This window comes from Amborella trichopoda, chromosome 1 (assembly GCF_054954075.1).
Source record: "Amborella trichopoda isolate Santa Cruz 75 chromosome 1, AtrichopodaSantaCruz75HAP2 v2.0, whole genome shotgun sequence".
Lineage (NCBI taxonomy): Eukaryota > Viridiplantae > Streptophyta > Magnoliopsida > Amborellales > Amborellaceae > Amborella > Amborella trichopoda.
The window spans coordinates 26,235,810-26,255,274 of record NC_142336.1 but is presented as its reverse complement, the minus strand read 5'-3'; the positions used below and the strand labels follow the sequence as shown (position 1 = coordinate 26,255,274).

At 36.6% G+C, this 19,465-nt stretch overlaps 1 pseudogene across 1 annotated transcript in view; it reads right to left on the bottom strand.

The window, feature by feature from the left end:
- The window catches only part of LOC18426814 (tubulin gamma-1 chain-like), a 30,690-nt pseudogene that overhangs the window by 8,216 nt on the left and 3,009 nt on the right, over nt 1-19,465 (bottom strand). Inside the window, exons 3-6 of the transcript XR_016046162.1 lie at nt 10,591-10,701; nt 6,059-6,459; nt 4,919-4,972; nt 4,726-4,830 (exon numbers count right to left, since the gene is read on the bottom strand). The product of XR_016046162.1 is annotated as a tubulin gamma-1 chain-like (transcript). The remainder of the gene's footprint in view (nt 1-4,725; nt 4,831-4,918; nt 4,973-6,058; nt 6,460-10,590; nt 10,702-19,465) is intronic.

Here is a 19,465-nt window from a genome sequence, read left to right as displayed (position 1 = left end):
ACCCAATAACTGTGATCATTGTATTTTTCCCAAACCAATTCAACAAGACTTATGACCCACAATCTCATGTAGGGTCTCATGATTTGCTCGTTAAAGCTCAACAATAAATAGTGAAAGCACGACCTAGAATGTGTAATAATAGTTCCCCCTCATTGAGAGTAAGTCGTAAGTCACGCGTATATAACACTATAGTGTAAGGGAGACTCGCTCTATGCACATGTATACATATCCATTAGCAGGGTTCATTCTTGGTATGCAGTTGATATGTGTACATGCTGCGTGGAAGGTTTTTGCGAATATAATGCTAGCTCTCACAGGCCTACATGCACATAGGAGACCACAATCCTCTCCTGGCCCTCAGAACATCCCTGGGCATCTCGCTGACCTCAATAAGGGATGACCCTGCTGAAACTCTCTTCAATAGTGCCATATTCTCAGGGGTAAAGGATTTTGGACATGATTAGGGCCATAGACCGCTTAACCCTAGTTCACTCAACCTACATACACACTCTCACTAAAGTGTATTTTTTATTTACATGCTCTCATGGGCTTTAAAAGCCCCAAACCCCAACATATCTAACAAAGAAAACATGAAGTATTTTGGTGCTTGTCAATACATACATTATATGGACACAGACTTTTGTGGATGGGTGCTATAATCTTTTATACCCCAAATATATAGTCTACAAAGGATATATTCCAGCATTTAGTGAATAATCAGTCTTATTCTAACCTTGTTAGGATTTCGCAAATAATAACATGGCATCATATCCATGCTTTCTTCCTTATAAGCAGATGGCTCAATAAAATGAGAGAGATGTATCCAAGTAAAATTATTGGAAACACAGTTGGAAAAAGACATCAAATAAGATTAAAAAAATTTTAGTATAGCTAAGAATTATTATGGAAGAATCAATAGAAACAACCACTTGATGATGAAGCTTAGTAGTCTCGACAGGATCAACTTTCAAGGGAGTACCTAAAATTCATATTCACAATAGTATTATGGTGGACAAAAGAGTTTCATTGCATCTATCAAAAGTTATGAGGGTTTGAGAAGAAAAATCAGACATGAGGCGTGGGAATATCAAGAAACTAAGAAGAGTGAAGGACAAGAAATTTAGAAGACTTCGAATCATTAGGGTAGAGAACTTCAAAGAAACATATTTGATGCACGCACACACACACATATATCATCCAAGCCTTGTGGCCTTGGTGTCAGCTACATGAATTATGTTCTTCAATCAAACTATAAGTTCCCATATCTTTTCCCACTATTTTCATCTATGTCCTTTGGGGCCCTCTGTTGCCCTTTTAGAGCCTCCCACTTGAACCAAATCACTCCTACTAACTAGAATTTTCTAGATCGAAGCTGCATATGACCAAATGACGTATGTCTACTTTCCCTCATTTCATTGTCTATTGGAGCTACCCCTATGTTCCCTTGAATTTATTCATCCTGAATTATATCCTTCATTGTTTTGCCACTCATGCATCTCAGTATTATCATCTCGGCTACATTCATTCTATATATATGTAATTTTTCTTGACCGCCCAATATTCTGTCTTATAAAACATGATTAGTATTAAGCCGTCCTACAAAAGCTCCCCTTCAAATTCATTGGAATGTGAGGATCACATAAGACTCTAGAAGTTCCTCCACCAAGTTTATGAGCAGCATCTTCATCAATCTCTCAGTTTTCAGGGATTATCAACCCAAGATATCGAAAATAATATTGTTTAAGTGCATCTTGGCCATCAACCTTAATATTCATCGTTTCTGCTCCTATTATTACTAACTTGCATTCAATATATTCTATCTTAGTCCAACTATTTTAAAACTTTTAAATTCTAAAGCATCCTTCCAAAGTTATAACTTTGCATTTACGTTATCGCTAGTCTCATCAATCAAAACCATGTCATCTACAAATAACATACATCATCAGACCTCCTGTAGATGCTTAGTTAACTCATTCATAAGCAAAGCAAAGAGATATAAGCTCAACGCTGACTCCTGATATAAGCTTACTATTACTGATACTTGTCTCTCCAATAGTTGCCCTCACTTTGATTAGCACTCCTTTGAACATATCCCTAATCATGTCAATATATCTTCTTAAGAATCCTTTCTTTTCCAGCACCCACCAAATTATCTATTTAGGTATTATATCGCATGCTTTCGCTAAATCATTAAATACCATGTGGAGGTCTTTTCTCTTCTCCCTAAACTTCTCAATCAATTGCCTAAGTAGGAAAATAGCATCAATAGTTGACCCTGCCAGGCATAAATCCGAACTGATTTTCTGATACACCCGTTTCATGTCTTAGTTGTTGCTCAACCACTCTCTCCCCCATAGTTTCATAGTGTGGCCCATAAGTTTGATCACTCGATAGCTCATACAACTATGGACGTCTCATTTGTTCTTGTAACTAGGTACCACGATACTTTTCCTCTATTCATCTTACATTTTCTTTGTTCTCAAAATCTTGTTGAACAACTTGGTCAAACAAAATATGCCAATCTTTCCCATACACCTCTAAATTTCTATTGGTATATCATCTGGTCCTAAAGTCTTTCCTATTATCATCTTTTTCAAAGTTTCTTTCACTAGATATCTTAATCCTACAAAAGTATCTATGACCTCCAACGTCAAATATGGCAATGGCTCCTCTTCACGATGAGCTCCCAAAGAGGGCATCATTTAACAATTTGTTAAAATAAGTTCATTGAAAAAGTTTACCTACACGCACGAGTCCACCATGGTTTTCCATGGATTTAGGATATGAAATGAAAAACATCCTAAATCATTGGAAATACATTTACACCTTAGATCATCAGTTTCGGCTCCAAAAGTAGTGCAAATCTGATAATTTCACAAAAAAAAAATGAATAGTGCAAAAGAAGGGTTCAAAATAGACTATTTTTAAAGTTCAAAATTCTTTGTTCTTTTTTAACATCATAATAGTGGTGATTAAGATTATCAGTCTGTGAAATTTTGGAAGGGGGACCACATCTGAGGAAGTGTGTTGGCTGACACATCATAACCCTTTTGAGGAATCCCAAATCCAAGAGAAAAACAATGAATAGAATGAACCACTAAGTTTACTACTGAAAAACCACGTACATTGAAAAATACACAACAATCTGGTTTCTAACTAGGTAATCATTTTTTTTTAATTGAAACTGTTCATGTTTGTATTAAATACAGAGTTTTGCACAAGTTACAAAAATTAGGCTTCCCACGGGCCGGGAGCTCAATAAAAAAACCACTGAGAAGGTGTTAGGGGTCAAAAAATGCTATAAAGGCATGTGTTTACAAAAAATGAAAGGGCCATTGGAACCACCAACAAAAGGTTCCCTAATATTCCACCTGGGAGGCCCTTAACGAGTTTGTCGGCTATGTGGTTTGCCTCACACCAAGTATGAACACATAAGATGTGTATATGCCTACAAATATCTAAGATTTCGTCAAAAACATGTGCTTCTCCAAGGGGGGGCGGCCTCGATATCTACCTGTAGCAACTCTTGCAAGCAGAAGTCCTATGATCATGCAGATACTTTTGTTGAAAGAACATACTTTGACTGAAAGCAAAATTGTAGCAACTTTTGCTAAGCTTAATGTTAGATTATCAACACTTGATGGAAAAACATCTTCCAGATCAAACATTTTGCATGCAGTTCAGAAGCTTAGACAACTTGTTCAGAAACATGCATACATGAAAACAGTTCATTGCATTTTAAGATATCTTAGCACTAGACATGGTAAAAGGTTGGTTTTGTCGTTCACTTTTGAGCTTATGCAGGCATGGTTGATAGATGGTCTTTGGTGGCTTATGCAGATCCTGCTAGACCAGCTATCGAAAAATACCGCAATCAACATCTGTGTAATTGCATCTCTTCACCTGCTCCTTTTATGGTCATAAGATGGCTAATGGACCAGCGTTTCACAATAAGACAGCATATTGGGGTTGACATAGCAAAGACTTGTTGGAGCTGTTCTTTCTTGTCTTGTATAACTTCAAAGGATCGACTGAAGCTTTGTTTATTAAATCAGTTACAAAACAAAGACATGATTATGTGAGCAAAGTTTATGGTGGATTTGCTTCTTTGAGAGGGAGCTTCAATGTAGCATGTGTTCAAGTTTGTATTACTAAACAATTAGTTAACGAGAATCAGTCCTATTCTACTTCTCGGTAGGAAGACTCTTATTAGTCTAATAAGGGTGAAGACCTTAAACTTTCCCTTAACCCATCCCAAACTTGGGTAAAGGAGGTCGGTTGCGTTAAGTAGGTAGCCAATGTAAAACTATGCCATATCTTATCATGAATCTTGAATCTACGTTATCTGCTCATGCTAGGGCATTCCCTGTATACACTGAAGGTATGACCCTTGATAGAGTAGAATGGCAGAATAAGATTCATGTAGCCGACCCCAATTAGTTGAGATAAAGTTTTGATGATGGTGGTGGTAGGGATTCTCTTATTATAATAATATACATAAATGACAATACAAATTGCTCTTGTTTAGTTAGATAAACACATTTGTGATGTGTACATGTGCATGTGCATCCTAGTAGCAATCAGACATGCATGTAACACATTCACACAGTCCTCACGACAAATTGGGAAGGACAAGAAGCAGTTTGGAAATACTTATGAATGGATTTGGACTACACAACATCATTATGTAGCAATGATAGAGAATAAATTGGAATTATAAGTTACCTGAGTTGGATCTACTTCCCCTTGAATGATATTCAATATTGAAATGTACTTTGCTTGACTGGCTTCTTTCGTACGAGCATATGAGGATACCATGATGTTTTTTGTCTAAAATATCTATGACAAATAAAACTTAGAATCAAGTTTATCCCAAGCCAACAAGAAGAAACTTCATTAGTCAAAGACCCAATCTTGCCTGCAGAAGTCTTCTCATCACATCCAGTACAGTAGTCTTGCGGATTGCATTAGCCTGGCCAAACATAGTAATTAAAAAGCTTCAAGTATTAATATTTAAAATCATGGCAGTCTAACTTCCAGCAGAAAATAATGGGAAACCTTTCTATCGTTTACACGTGTCTAGAGACACTAGTAATGAGATGTTGTTCGGACATCTGGGAGTGACCCAACAATAATGTCGTATGCATTGGCACCAGTTGGTCTGTCAAACCATAATTATGGCATGAAGTTATTGCCAGACTGATTCCAAACATCTGATCCACATTGGATGTTTGTGTCTCTAGACACATAAAAGATAGATGTCTTGAGATACATCAAAAGCTCGCTCAACAATTATTCAGAGCAATGTAATATTATCACACCCTTTAGAAAGCAAGCTAAATTCTTTTTTGAGAAAATTTAACTTTTTAAAAAGAAAACTAATTTCACTCATTAAAAGCTGTATAACATGAGATATATGTGAATATTATGGGAGCATTAAAAAATAGCCCATCGTTTCCATCCCATTGCAAGAAAATACTATGCTTGAGTTTAATCATCAAAGAGCTTAATGTCTTTTGCAACTGAAAAGGAAGACAAGAAAATCCCCTCATAATGTTCAAATACTTGCATGAAAAGTCTCTAGGATCTTTTGTTCCACACTAAATAAACAAACATTGTCATAAGATTGTGGTTGCAGGTGCAAGGAATAGTTATATGGTCTAGAGAAAATGGTTGACCTCGTCAATTCTTATCTTCAAGAGTGAAGCACAAAGTGAGGATATGAATAAGATTTGCATTTTTTGTTTTTCATGATTAACTTCATGGTTCATCTTCATAGCATAATCATACAATTTCACAGCTTGAATGGTGATAACTCATGTCTTAAACCAAACCCACTCGAAAGTATTTATCAACAAAAGTGAAAAAAGAAAAAGTACATGCATCACATAAATTAGATTTTTTACAAGAAAAAACTACAAAAAGCATTAGATTTGGCTAACTCTTTATGATGCAAAATAGCATGCGATAATCTATTGGTAATCAAGAACACAAATTTTGCAAATTTTACAATTTTACAAGCTGGAAATAAACAAAGTGAAAAAAATCATGATCTAACCTGACACTCGACTGTTAGTGGTGTATACCCTGTCATTAGAAAATGGCATCTTGGAGTTGGGATCAAGGATGCAAGTAAGCCAACCAAATCATTATTCATATATCCTGGATAACGAAGTGTTGTGGTGCCTTCAGACATAACAGTGGAAACCAAGGAATTTGTCTGGGCAAAAGTAGGATTTGATAGATGAAGGCGTTCCACAGCTATCCTATTTAATGCAGTGTTGTCAAGAACAACAACACAATCAGCATTCAGTGTCAACCTCTTAAGAGTCAAGAGGGAGTTGTATGGCTGCACCACGACATCACTTGTTTCCATTTGATTTGGAAACACACTGTATGTTTGCACTAGTTTTTTGCTGTACCGATCATTCAAAGTCTCCAAGAGATAAGAACCCATTCCTACATTAAGAAGAGAGAGAGGAAACAAATATTAAAGAAAGAACAAACAAGTATGTAGAATATCCACCTCTTCAGGAGGTGCCATCTTCATACAACTAGAGGTCCAATCCACATGAAGTGTAATCCAGGTGTAGCACACAGCAAGTGCAATCTTATATATATATATATATATCTATATAAGGGTAGTACATCAAACCAGTGAACAACATCGAATGAGCCAAAAAAACAAACATAACGGCTTTAACGCTAGCCGTTACTTACCCAAAAACAACATCGCATAAGCCAATTTTATCAAGTTCAAAGTTATGCTTCAATACGGAAGAAAAAGCAATTTCAAGTTTTATTGGTTTCAAGAGAGAATTTTGGATTTCATTTCGTAGTCACTAAAATGTGAAACAAATGCAAAACTTAGAACAATGCAAGAAAGAGGAAAAGTTTTTAAAATGTAGAGTATCTCAATAGATCAGAATTGCACCAATACAATCCAATCACTCAACTAATGTATAATCATTCATATTCAAATTATAATGCAAGGCAAGTGACAAAAGGAAAAGGTACTGCTATTGGATTTGTGTAGGGGTGGCAACCGGTGGGGTATGGATCTGGTCCAATTGGACCCATACCTGTACCCAAAATAGCTTATACGTGGCTGGACCAGGACCTGTACCTGACAGGTCCAATTTAAACATACCCGTACCCGTAACCGATGCAGGATGTGGGACTCGGATCAGATGCCTTAGCGCTTAGCACTCTCTTTTGTAAGCCATGACCACTTAACACTTGGAGAAGATGCCCGATGTGGGACTAAACGTCTCTCTAACAAAAATAATGGAAGTGCTCTCTCTCTTTTGAACTATGTGATGTCGATGGCCATTAAACAAGAGAGAGAAAGGGTGGCTCAAAGAGAGAGAGAGAGAGAGAGAGACCAAAAGAAAGAAAAAAAACTCGAACTCAACAAACACTATTTTGATCCACCAATTTATTTCTCAGCATCACCACCAGCTCTTCCAAAGCTTTCAATGCCCCTCCTTCCTCCTTTCCCATCAAAACCTCCGCTAAATCAGCAGGTGTCACCTTCACTTTCTCTACCAACCCATCAATCTCCTCCATAAACCTCTCTCTCCACCCTTTCTCTCTCTACCCCTCCCTCCATGAGCCCCTCTCTCCAAACTTTCAATCTCCAGCTCATCACCCTCTAAATTCTCTCTCCCCAACCCATTTCCCATCAATCTTCTCTCCCTACGCCACCCCCTTCCAACCTCGCTTTCTAACCCACCCCCCACCAAACTTTCTTCATGTAGCCCCTCCCCCAAATAATTCCTTGCCAAAACTCTCAAAGCTTCCCACCACAATAAGATAAATGAATATGCAAATTCATGCGCCCTAGTGAGAGAGAGAGTATAATTGTCCACTCACAAGGTAGAGAGAAAGAGATAGACACACAGTGAGAGGGAGCAGGTAGCTGGTGAGATTGAATGGGAATAACGCCTTTTTCTCTCCCTAACTTTTTTTTTTTTTTCTCCCTCTTTCGCTTTTGTTGCTTTGTGGGTTGGGAAAATCTTTTAGTCCCATATCGAAAACATGTAGAGAGGTAATGTGATAGGGTTTACTAAAAAATGAAGGATAGGTAGAGTGAGAATGCATACTAACCTAGGTGGATCAATCAATGTCCGGGTCTCAAGACGGGTACAGGGTGGATCCAACAATAACCGTACCCATACCCAACAATTTTCGGGTACACATTATGGGACTAGGACCCATACCCACAGGTCCAAATTTGGACCCATACCAGGACCTGGTTTGCGTATACCCGCTGGGTCCCGGCTCGGGTCTGGTTTCATTGCCAGCCCTAGATTTGTGTGGCCTTTCAAGGCCTTGACACAATTGTACTCATAACTATTCTTTAATAGATTGCTTGGCTCTAGTTGGAGCAAGATTCCAATGCGGATTGAGGATGTGGTTTAGGACCATCCAAGAAAGGATAACAAGACTCAACCGCTGTGACTCACCCAAGCCTTGGGAGGTCTACGCGTCTTAAGTCATGAAAACCTATGACCACAAATATTGAGGACAAAGAGGCTCGTTCCTAGAGAGGGTTTTGGTCATCCCCCATCGAGGCTAAAGATATACCCATGGGATGCCAGGAGGAAGATGGGCTCCCATGTGGTGTTAGTGGCTTATGAGAGCAAGGGCAAGGGCAAGAGCCTAGCAAGTAGAAACTACAAATCAACAGCATGTGTATATAATAATTGTAGTATGGGAGGCCAACTCCTCGGGGACGTGCAAATGTGCTAAAGAGAATTTGCCTGCACCTTCACATTGCAGGTTTTATCTCATCCTCAGGAGAGCACATGTTATCTAAAATGGTACTCTCGCAATCCAATCACCAATTGACCGGCTTTTGATGGATGAAGCCAGAACACTTGCACATACAATTGTGGGTCATGGGATCCTTTGGGTAGGTTTGAGAATGTTGCCCGTAGGGTGTTGGTGAGTGCGCCATGGAATGCCTTGGATTGGCTTGCTAGCTCTAGGCACTTATTCCCCAGAATGATCCTTAAATTAGTTTAAACCACTTTTATTTGATAAAGAGAGAAGAAAAAAATAGCATGTGTTGTCTAAGACTGTAAGCAGAGGCGGCCGCCTAAGCAGGCACTCAAATACTTAGGCCGCCCAGGGTAGGGGGTTGGGGTGGGGCCCATATGTTGTTTTGTGTATTTTTTGTGAATGTATGTATGTGTTTAGGGTGTGTGTGTGTGAGAGAGAGGCCCACATGAAATTCTTGAAGACCATCTTCTTTCTTTTTTTTCTTTTGGATCCGTATTTGTCAGAGAGGTCTCAAATACTTGGTGGATGTTCTTCTTTTTCTTGTTCTAATATGGCAAGAGAGAGAGAGAGAGAGAGAGAGAGGTACCTCGTGTCGAACACTTAGAGGTCATCTTCTTCTTTTTTCTTCTTCTTACATGTAAAGATGGAGCATATGGGTCCATGTGTATCTTTGCGTGTTTATGTGTGTGTTTGAGAGAGATAGAGAGGGCATGTATCGAACATTTGGAGTCTATCTTCTTCTTCACTCATATGTAGAGAGAGCAACAGACCCAAGAGAAAGAGAGAGAGAAGGGCAATAAACATGCTTAATTTTTGTTTTGGTGGATTTGAATTTTTTTTAAGGGGTGGCACTAGGGGTGCCCAAACCCGCCTAGGCCCCTGCCTTGAGCCCACCTAGGTGCCTGACTTGTTCGCCTAAGCGCCCGCCTTAGGCATGCCCGCCCAGACCCTAGGCAATTTGTCGGCCAGGCAGCTGACTTTTTCATCACTGGGACTATATAAAATCTTAAAGTAGGGATCTCTTTATTTGTACCCAGCAAGCAATGCAACCATATTAATAGTAAATTTGTGTTGCCAGTTACTTATAAATTAAGAAAATCATCATTACTTTAGTCTTTAAGGTTGTAATCAAGATCCTTAATAGTAGGAATCAAGAACCTAATAATGGGATCAAGATTCCAAAATTTAAAAATCAAGATCCCTTGAAGATCCCCTTCTCGGAGCACCCGGAGAGAGATTCCGGAGCAGGATTGCCACCTATATTAGGAGATCCTTGCAACTATGGTCCAAGTCTCAACTATGACAATTTGCACCTATGAGACAATGAAAGCTAAAATTCAAGTTCTCAAAAACCACAATTCTCAGGAGATATCACAATTCCCAAAGTGAAGAATGTAAAGAATTGAACCCTTTCCATTAAAGACATATGGGCAATTACTATAATCATCACAATATTCCAAGATCAACCAAGTTTACCCAATTATACTGCACACAAAGCAAATACTGGGGTTACTAAAAGTTAGGTACCTGTATGCTTTGAGAAATATAAGCATGTCCAAGATTAGGATTATGAGCATGATAAATCCTTTGTATAGGTTACCATGATAAGGATGCAAAGTTGGATGTATGTAAGCATCATTGATGTAGTTCATTACCAGCAGATTTACCAACAAACAATACCAAAAAAGAGCAGATAAGCCTCTATAAATAATAAATCAACAACTTAAGAAAATACAAGCTTGAAAGATATGTAGAATTTGCAAGAGAATAATCTAAGTAATCAATGAGTTCACAAACAAAAACCTGAACCAGTTCCTCCAGCAATTGAATGACACAGAACGAACCCTCAAGACTGTCACTACCATCTGCTTCTCTATCCACCATGTCCATTATGTCTTCTTCAACTTGCTCTCCCTATTAGAAAACAAAATCCTCATCACAAAAGGAGGAATTCAGATGTAAATCCCAACAGTCAGAGTGTGTGTGTGTGTGTGTGTGTGTGTGCATGTGCGTGTGCATGTGTGTATATCTCTGTGTATATATGTGTGTCAATTTGTTGGATGCATACATTTGTATTGCATAAGTTAGAATATATGTCATAAATGTTTAGCCAAATTAATATTCTATGTTTGTTCATGTTTAACACAGGATACCCATTTCTATAATCATATTCAGGATTTCTATTTCTAGAAGTGACAAGTCATATCCCCATCCTCCATATCCTTACTTGTAAGGCATTTTAGCATGTTTTAATTAAGGAAAATTGATTAGAAAAATGCTTACCATTTTAGCAAAGCAGGCATGTGTGAGAGTTCAAATCTCAAGAAAATCACTAGAAAAAAGTTGAACCCATCCATATTAGAACTAATTCAGCTTGAAAGTAATGAATATAGGTGATTCTATGAAAACCCAAATTGAGAGGTATTTGAGGTTCATGGCCTAGAATATGAGACAAGAAATGTTGAGTAGAAAATAAGTCCGCTGATGAGTTGGTTTGCATTGATGGCTTTAGATGTAGTTTAGTATGGAATTTTAAAATTTTTCTCTGTACTACACTAGGAAGGCTTCTTAAAATGGCCAATTACAACAAATTTCAACAACGAAACAAACTTAACTATAGCTGAATCAAGGCACAAGGACTCACTCTATATGTGCCTAAACCACTTTCCATTCATTACTACAATAGAGATTGCAATACAAGACCATGTCAACAAAACCAAAACTCAGCACATTTATTACATAGAATGGACTCAAACACAACCTCATCTTTAAGACATGGAATCCACTTGCAATTCCTTTTACATCAAGACATAAAACCACAAAACAAGAAGAACGTAGGACCATGGGACACCAAAAATAAAGCCAAAGCCCAAAGATTACCTGAAAGGGACTTACAACACCCCAAACCAGGTGACTTCCTTCAATAGCACTTGGATCGTGGCCTCTCTTGCTCCAACCTTGGTAAGAGCCAAGAAGAACTCCAAAATCCACTCAAGGGTTTCTCCAAAGGGCTAAGAAAATGTACGATTTGTATGCTAAAACTCTCCTTCCTTGGTGTGCCAAAACAAGAGGGAATGGTGCTCTAAAAGCAGGGCAAACAAGCGCACTAGTATGCTGCAAGGAGCTAACGGGACCAACTCAATGGAGATCAAGGAACAGCCAAAGGTGTCTGAAAATGAGGAAAGATGGGGCTGGTTTCCATCACTAAGAGTTGACGTGGGGGTTTATGGGTGATCTCGAATCAAACTACACAAAATTTTGTGGAGAGGTAGTATAGTTTAAATCAACATGGGATGGCGTAGGGTAAGGTTTGAAAAGCTAACACACCATGAACCAAATAAGAGAGTGAAGAGGACTGAGGGTGGGATGGAGGTTGAGGAGGGATTTAAAATTAGTTTTAGCATCATAACACTACTTCAGAGAGTGGTGAAAATGGGGTACCCAAGACCCCTATTTATAGAGTTGGATAGTGGGAGTCTAGAATGTTCCTCTTAACTTGGAGCAATATGGGCCATTAATCTTAGTGCTGTACGGGTGAAACAGAAGATCACAATCAAGCCACCTATCCTTTAACTAGCTATCATAGACAAAGGGTGGATATCACATCATCATCCCTTAGAGGTTTCTAACCCGAATTCCCCTTTAGTCCTCTTTATCGAAAAAATACAACTTTATACAAGTTTAAATATTAACCATAGGACTTAGCTAGTGAAAAAGATCATGACCATTAAGAGAGAAAGAAATATATCAATGGGGCATGCCACTTCCTTGGATTCTCTTTCTTCCTAACTCTCTCTCCTTTCCTGTAAAAAGGGGGGAGAGCCAGATAGAGAGAGAGAGAGAGAGAGAGACTTAATATGCGATAATTCCCTCAATTAGCTTCCATATGTTCAAATGTGTTGGAACATGTGTTCCAAGGAATCATGACTTCACTTTACATGCATTCAAAGGATCATGTGACATATATCCCATTTGGAACCAATTACCAAAATGCCCATCACATGTTCAATAAACATTAAATCTAGGAAACTTAACCACTTTACCGAAGTGGCCATTCAATAATTTACATAACTAAGAAAGGGCTCCTATGAAGAGAGAGGGGAATGGCCCGTAGATAATGACATCAGACATCGTCATAGCATGGGCCCCTTGTGGGCATGTGGGCCCCAAATGGTCCTAATCTGGGCTTACAGGGCCCATGAAAGGCCCATTAGCCATTTGGCCCTTACATGTGCCTTGACGTCTCCATATGCCCAAGCCATATGTGCCCTAATCACATGTGTCATACATATGCATCATTATCATCATCCACATTTGAGTCCGAGACATACAGACTAGTGAATATCATTGAAACATAGAAAAGACCATTGGCCCAATGGCTGGACATTACAATATCCGAATAGTCGAACCATCTTGAACCTCTACCTTATTACTCATAAAAATCATGGGTAGGCCACCTTAGTTAACTTCAACCGAAACCGAACACGTCGTGTTGAGGGCATAAAGATTTCACTTTAAGGTCATGGTTTTCCCACTAACAATCTCAAGAATGTATTCTCCTATCACCAAGACCTGTTGTCTTGGTTACTCCACATGAATATGCAGATCTATTTCCTTGAAGTTTTTAGTCGAAGAACAAAGCAGTCCTCTCATATGCAACATCGAGCAAACTCTCAAAAATCACGCATGCATGTGCCCTCCTACTAGCATCAGTGTCCCTTTTGCATTGGTTTATGGTATGTCTTCTTTGTATTTTCATGACTTATTTCCTTTGCCAGTGCTTGAGACTGTGGATTCAGATGCTGCAAGCATGTCTCAATACATGAAGAAACTGCATGACAAGTTTGAAGAAATTTTAAAAAGAGTCATGAGTCTCACGACAGGTACTACGATGTCGTGGATGGACACCATTGTATGTAGTTGTTTGGTGTTGGAATCCTTGTGATGGTGTATGTCAGACATGAACGATTTTCTGTTGGTACCTATTGAAAGCTTAAAGCCAAGAAGATTGGACCTTGCAAGATCAAGAAAAAGATCAGTGGCAAATACTGAGGTGGAGTTGCCAAGTGGATGGAATAATCATTCTAGTCATTCAATTTTCAAGATCTGCTCAAATTCCATGGCGATGCTGAACCGACAGAGCCAAGTCTTCCCCAACCCAAAGATGTTGATGCAAATCAAATTTCAAAGATGGATTGATTGTATTTAATTTTAATTTATTTTCTATTTATTTATTTTTTAGGGGCATGGATGCAAATAGTTTATTCTTGATGACTGAATTTAGGACTAGAAGCATGAAGAGGTTAAAAGGGAATTTGATTCAATGTTTTGGGTATGATAGCTTCTTTTTTTTTTATTGGCATGATTCATTTCTTGATTAGTTAGGGTATTTCTAAAGAAGTTGCATGTAGACATTTGATGAAAGTCGTGCATGACTCACGAGATAAAGGGGGATTCTTAAGTTATAGGGAAGTGCATGTTAGGATTCTTAACTTATACGAAAGTACTATATAAGAGTTTAGTATTTAAGACCCTAGAAATGGAATGAAAAGGGGCTCTTGGTTTTTCCCTTAAGTATGAGATTTCTTTGTGAGTGAGATAGAGAAAGCGAGAGAGAGTATTCACTCCTCTCTTAACGTGAACTCAAGAGTTCTTTAGTCTCATTGTTGAATTGTATACGATCTAAGATCGAAATAAGGTCGGAATCAATTTCCCGGGCTCCTTTCACATTGGCTCATTTCATTCCTCACAAAAGATCACAGATGCCACCCTTGTTGCACAACTACTCTTTAAGGAGAATGTGCATCTCCATGGAGTGCATCAGTAGACTAATGAGCAGACAGAAGATATAAATAAAAGCTTGGGAAACTTGTTAAGAAGTCTAGCAAGGGAACAAACTGAACAATGGGATTCAGTGCTAACCCAAGAAGGGTTCATTTAAAAGAACTCCCAAAATTCAACTATTGGCAAGACTGCATTTGAGGGTGGTCAGCCGGCCCCTGCGATCGACTATGTGACCCTGGTGCCCGTGCAGTGTATGCTTAGATAAGGCGTGTGGTACGGTGCAATGGATAATCAACAAATTGAAAATGCAAGATACGACTTACCTCGGATATAGGGTTGGATTCAGATGCGTCCGGGCACATAGCCCTCTTAGATCTCGGCGTAGGGTTGCCACAGAAAGTCCTCTAATGTTCCTCACGAACGTGGTTTGATCTGACTCTGCCAGGCTCCCAACCACGTCGGTGTCCCCAAATTCGTGTGCTCACGATGAATGGTGTGTCCTTTGTGCTTCTAAGGTTTGGATCCGGGATCCGAAATCCTCTACGTGGGAGAGCCCTCTTGAGCTAGCCTAAGCTAAGTGGTTTGGGTGAGTGTGGGGAATATAGTATGATGCAAGGTAGGTAGTAGGGTAGAGTGTAGTGTATGAAGTACTATACATATTGGCTAGGGAGTATGGTATGGTATGGTAGGGATTAGGGAGCATGGTAGGTATGGAATAGGATGGGGTGTATAGTTAGGTATGGGGTCTGGTGTGGTTTAAAGTGTAGGGTAGGGAGTAGGATAAGATATGGGATAAGTGGCTAGGTTAAGGAAGTGGTGCTAGGTTAGGGTTTAGGAAGCCCTTGGTTAAGTGTAGAGACTTAACCAAGGTGGGTTAAGGTTTCGTTAGATTGATTAAGGGTAACTAACCAAGGGTTAAGGCTAGGGCTAAGAAATCTTTTGCAAAATATTTCTCTTTTCTTCTTTCAAAGTGATAAGAGTTTCATTAACCTTAAGGCAAAAAGAGCTCTCTTAAGTTACATGAGTGTGGGGTTTATATACCCTGTGGCTGAGAATTAACCCGGTCCGGATCCAAAACCCAAAATTCTAATCCTATCCGGATCCAGGTATGCATCCATGTTTTGGATCCCAAATTCGGATCCAATTCCAAAATCTAGATCCAAATAGTAATATATATGTATAATATATTATTTAAAAAAATCAGGTTGGATCCGGATCGGATCCACCTATACCCGAATCCGACCCAAATTACTATTTGGATCTAGATTTACATATATGTTATAATTTATATCTTTATTAATTATATATTTAAAATAGCATATATTACTTTATGGGAAAAGCTTATATAGAGCCGGGGCTCTAAACAATCAAATCAAAGCCCACCTCAAAAATTTCACTAGAAGAGGTTGTTTTGATGTCCAAAGATCCTCAAATTGATCATCTTGACATCAAGATGCATGAACTTGAGAAAAAAGTGGATTTCCAATTTTGGAAATAGTGCATCTTGTAGCGTATTTTTGGACCTTCAATTTTCAAGATTTTCAAGTTTTCATAGATCTGCTCAATATACACTATTTTTTAAGCTTTAAATATTATAATTAAAGATGAAAATATATTTTAAGGCTATCACAATGATTTCCAATGAAACCACATTTCTCGACACTATTTGAAGGCACGCTTTACTTTGATTGTTTAGAAGCTCGGCTTATACACCTTATTTTACATTTACATATATGTTATAATTTATATATTTTGTTAATTTATATATTTAATTATTTTAACTTTTATAATTATATTTTAACTTCATAATATACAAAAGTGGAACTGATCCGTATCCGGATCCAGATCATATATATAGTATCAGATCTGCATCTGAATCTAAACATTTTGGATCTCATCGGATCCGGATCCGACGTATAACTTTTGGATCCGGATCCAGATCTAGGTGGAACCATACCTGATCCGAAAAATTCTCAGTCCTTGTGCTCCCCCTTCAAACAAGGGTGGATGCTGAAAACCCCAAGGAATTGTGTAAAAAGGAGCTTAAAAAAAATACAATGAAAATTCGTGCAAAAGAAAAATTGACCAAAAAGATCATGCACAAAGTTCAAAAGATCATGTCGACTTCTCTCTAGGATATCTTCTAATCTGGTTGACGATCATATGTGAGCCCTATACCAAAAGATCATGAGCGTTGAGGAGCACAACATATCTAAATTTTGGCTTGATCCGGCTTGCGGATCGAGAGATCTACGGGCACAAAGTTCACTCATTTTTTAGAAAGTGCAACAGGATATTAGTATGTTTGGAAACTGATTGAAGCTGTGAAATCCTAAATAGTATAGTAACAACCCATATTTGGAAAGTAGGGCCTAGAAACTTCCGTTTGGACTGAAATTCAGGTTGGAGGTTTTCAACCTTTTGAAGTCGTTTGCGATGGTCCGAAGGCCATCTGAGGTCGATGTCCAGGAGTTTTACTATATTGTTTGACCGTACACCTATGGATACAATACTCTTTTATCTCACTTTCCTCATATCTCTTTATAACCTCGCCCAATCAGGCTGAAACTTGGGGAATATCTTCAAGGTATGAGGGGCCACTCTTGTGCTTTTTTTGGGGTTGAGATGATGTCATACAGAGGCTTTTCAAAGTAGGGGCTTTATTGTGCACTTGCTTCCATGGATTTTCAGGTGTACTTGGTGTCTGAAAGTCACAGTTGCAACCGTCTCCTCTATTATTCGCACAGGGGGTGGGTGCGTCAAAAATATGTACAAACAGAGGAAGCTTATGGACATAAACCCAATTAGTTGCTTGATTTCCCAACTTTGCCAATTGAAACCATTGTTAGTGATGAATGTAAGAGTTATGCTCATGTAGATGAATTACATGAGCAAGTGCATGAGATGATAGAAGAAGGTAATGCCAAATATAAAAAGGAGGTGGATTCGCATTGAAGATTCAAAGAATATAAGGTTCATGATCTCTTGATGGTTTCATTGTGAAAAGAAATATTTCCAACTGGGACCTATCATAAGTTAAAGTTCAAGAAGGTTGAGCCACCATGTAAGATTCTAAAACAGATGGGAACTAATGCTTATGAAATTGAACTCCAAAGGGACCATAAAATATCTCCATTTTAATGTGGTAGAACTTTAAGAATAACATGTTGACCAGGTTAGTCAAGGAGGGACAGACGAACAGCAATAGAAAATTCTGCCAGCTCCTAATGATAAAGATCCTTGATGTTGTTGTCATCAAGATTCGTAGAGGTGAATATTACAAGTTTGGAAGTTCCGTGTTCAATGACTGGGAAAACCTTACTAAGAGAGTATGTGAATTTCAAAAGTTGATAAGAAGGCTACTAATAAGAAGCTTTTTGAAGAGTATGAGGCTACAAGCTCATTGGACTCGAGTTCTTTTCAGCAAGTGAGGAATGACTCATGTTCATTCTTCTTCTTTCTTTTTTTTCCACAGTTTAGTAGTAGGAATGGAACTCTAAGGGCCTATTTGATAGCTGGAAGCAAGTTCATGAGAACTGTAAGTCGGAAGTTCCTGAAGAACTGTAAATTAGAAGTTACTTAAGAAATTCACGGTTTATGTGTTTGATAACCTCCCTGGGAAGTTAAGAAGTTCATAGTTTCTGTGTTTGATAACTCCTGGGATATATGGTAAATATCTTACATTTATATTTACATTGATAATAATTTAAATATAAATATATAATATTTATAACATACTATAATATATGATATACTGTATTTTATATTTATTTTTAATATATATAAGAAAATATCTCATATTACATAAATATATAATATATAAATATATATTTTATATAATATATAACATAGTATAATATATAATATAGTGTATTTTATATTTATATTATTTTATTATATAATATATAATATATATTACATAATAAAATATATTATATTACATAAATTTATAATATATATAACATAATAATGTACTTTTTATTTATTTTATTATTATATATTTACATGAAATAATATAGTATATTGTACAATGTATTTTATATTTATTCTACTAATATATATTTTTATTATATAACATTATAAATATCTAATATATTTTATAATATTTATATATCTAACATATGATAATATATAAACATATAAGATATAAATATATATTTTATATAATACATATAACATAGTATAATATATAATATAGTGTATTTTATATTTATTTTATTATATAATATATATTATATAATGAGATATATTGTATTACATAAACGTATTATATATAACATAATAATGTATTTTTTGTTTATTTTATTATATAATATATATTTATATAAAATAATATAGTATATTATACATTGTATGTTATATTTATTCTATTAATATATATTTTTATTATATAATATTATAAATATCTATTATATAACTAAAATATGATATATAATAAATATTATATATTATACAAAAAAGTATATTATATATTATACAATAAAATATATACATATATCATATATAACGTAAGATAAAATATAATATAGTGTATTTTATATTTATTTTATTGATATTTTATTAATCTGTATTTTTATTATATAATATACAAAAAATAATATTATATAATATATATATGTATAACATAATATTGTACTTTTTATTTATTTTATTTTATTATATATATATTTATATAAAATAATATAATATATTATACATTGTATATATTTTTATTATATAATATTATAAATATCTATTATATAAATAAAATATAATATATAATAAAATATATGATATATTATATAATAAAGTATATTGTATATTATACAATAAAATATATACATTTTATATATGGGGGGGTTCATAAAAAAAAAAGTTCCAAGTTTAAGTTCCAACCCTTGGGTTGGAACTTTTT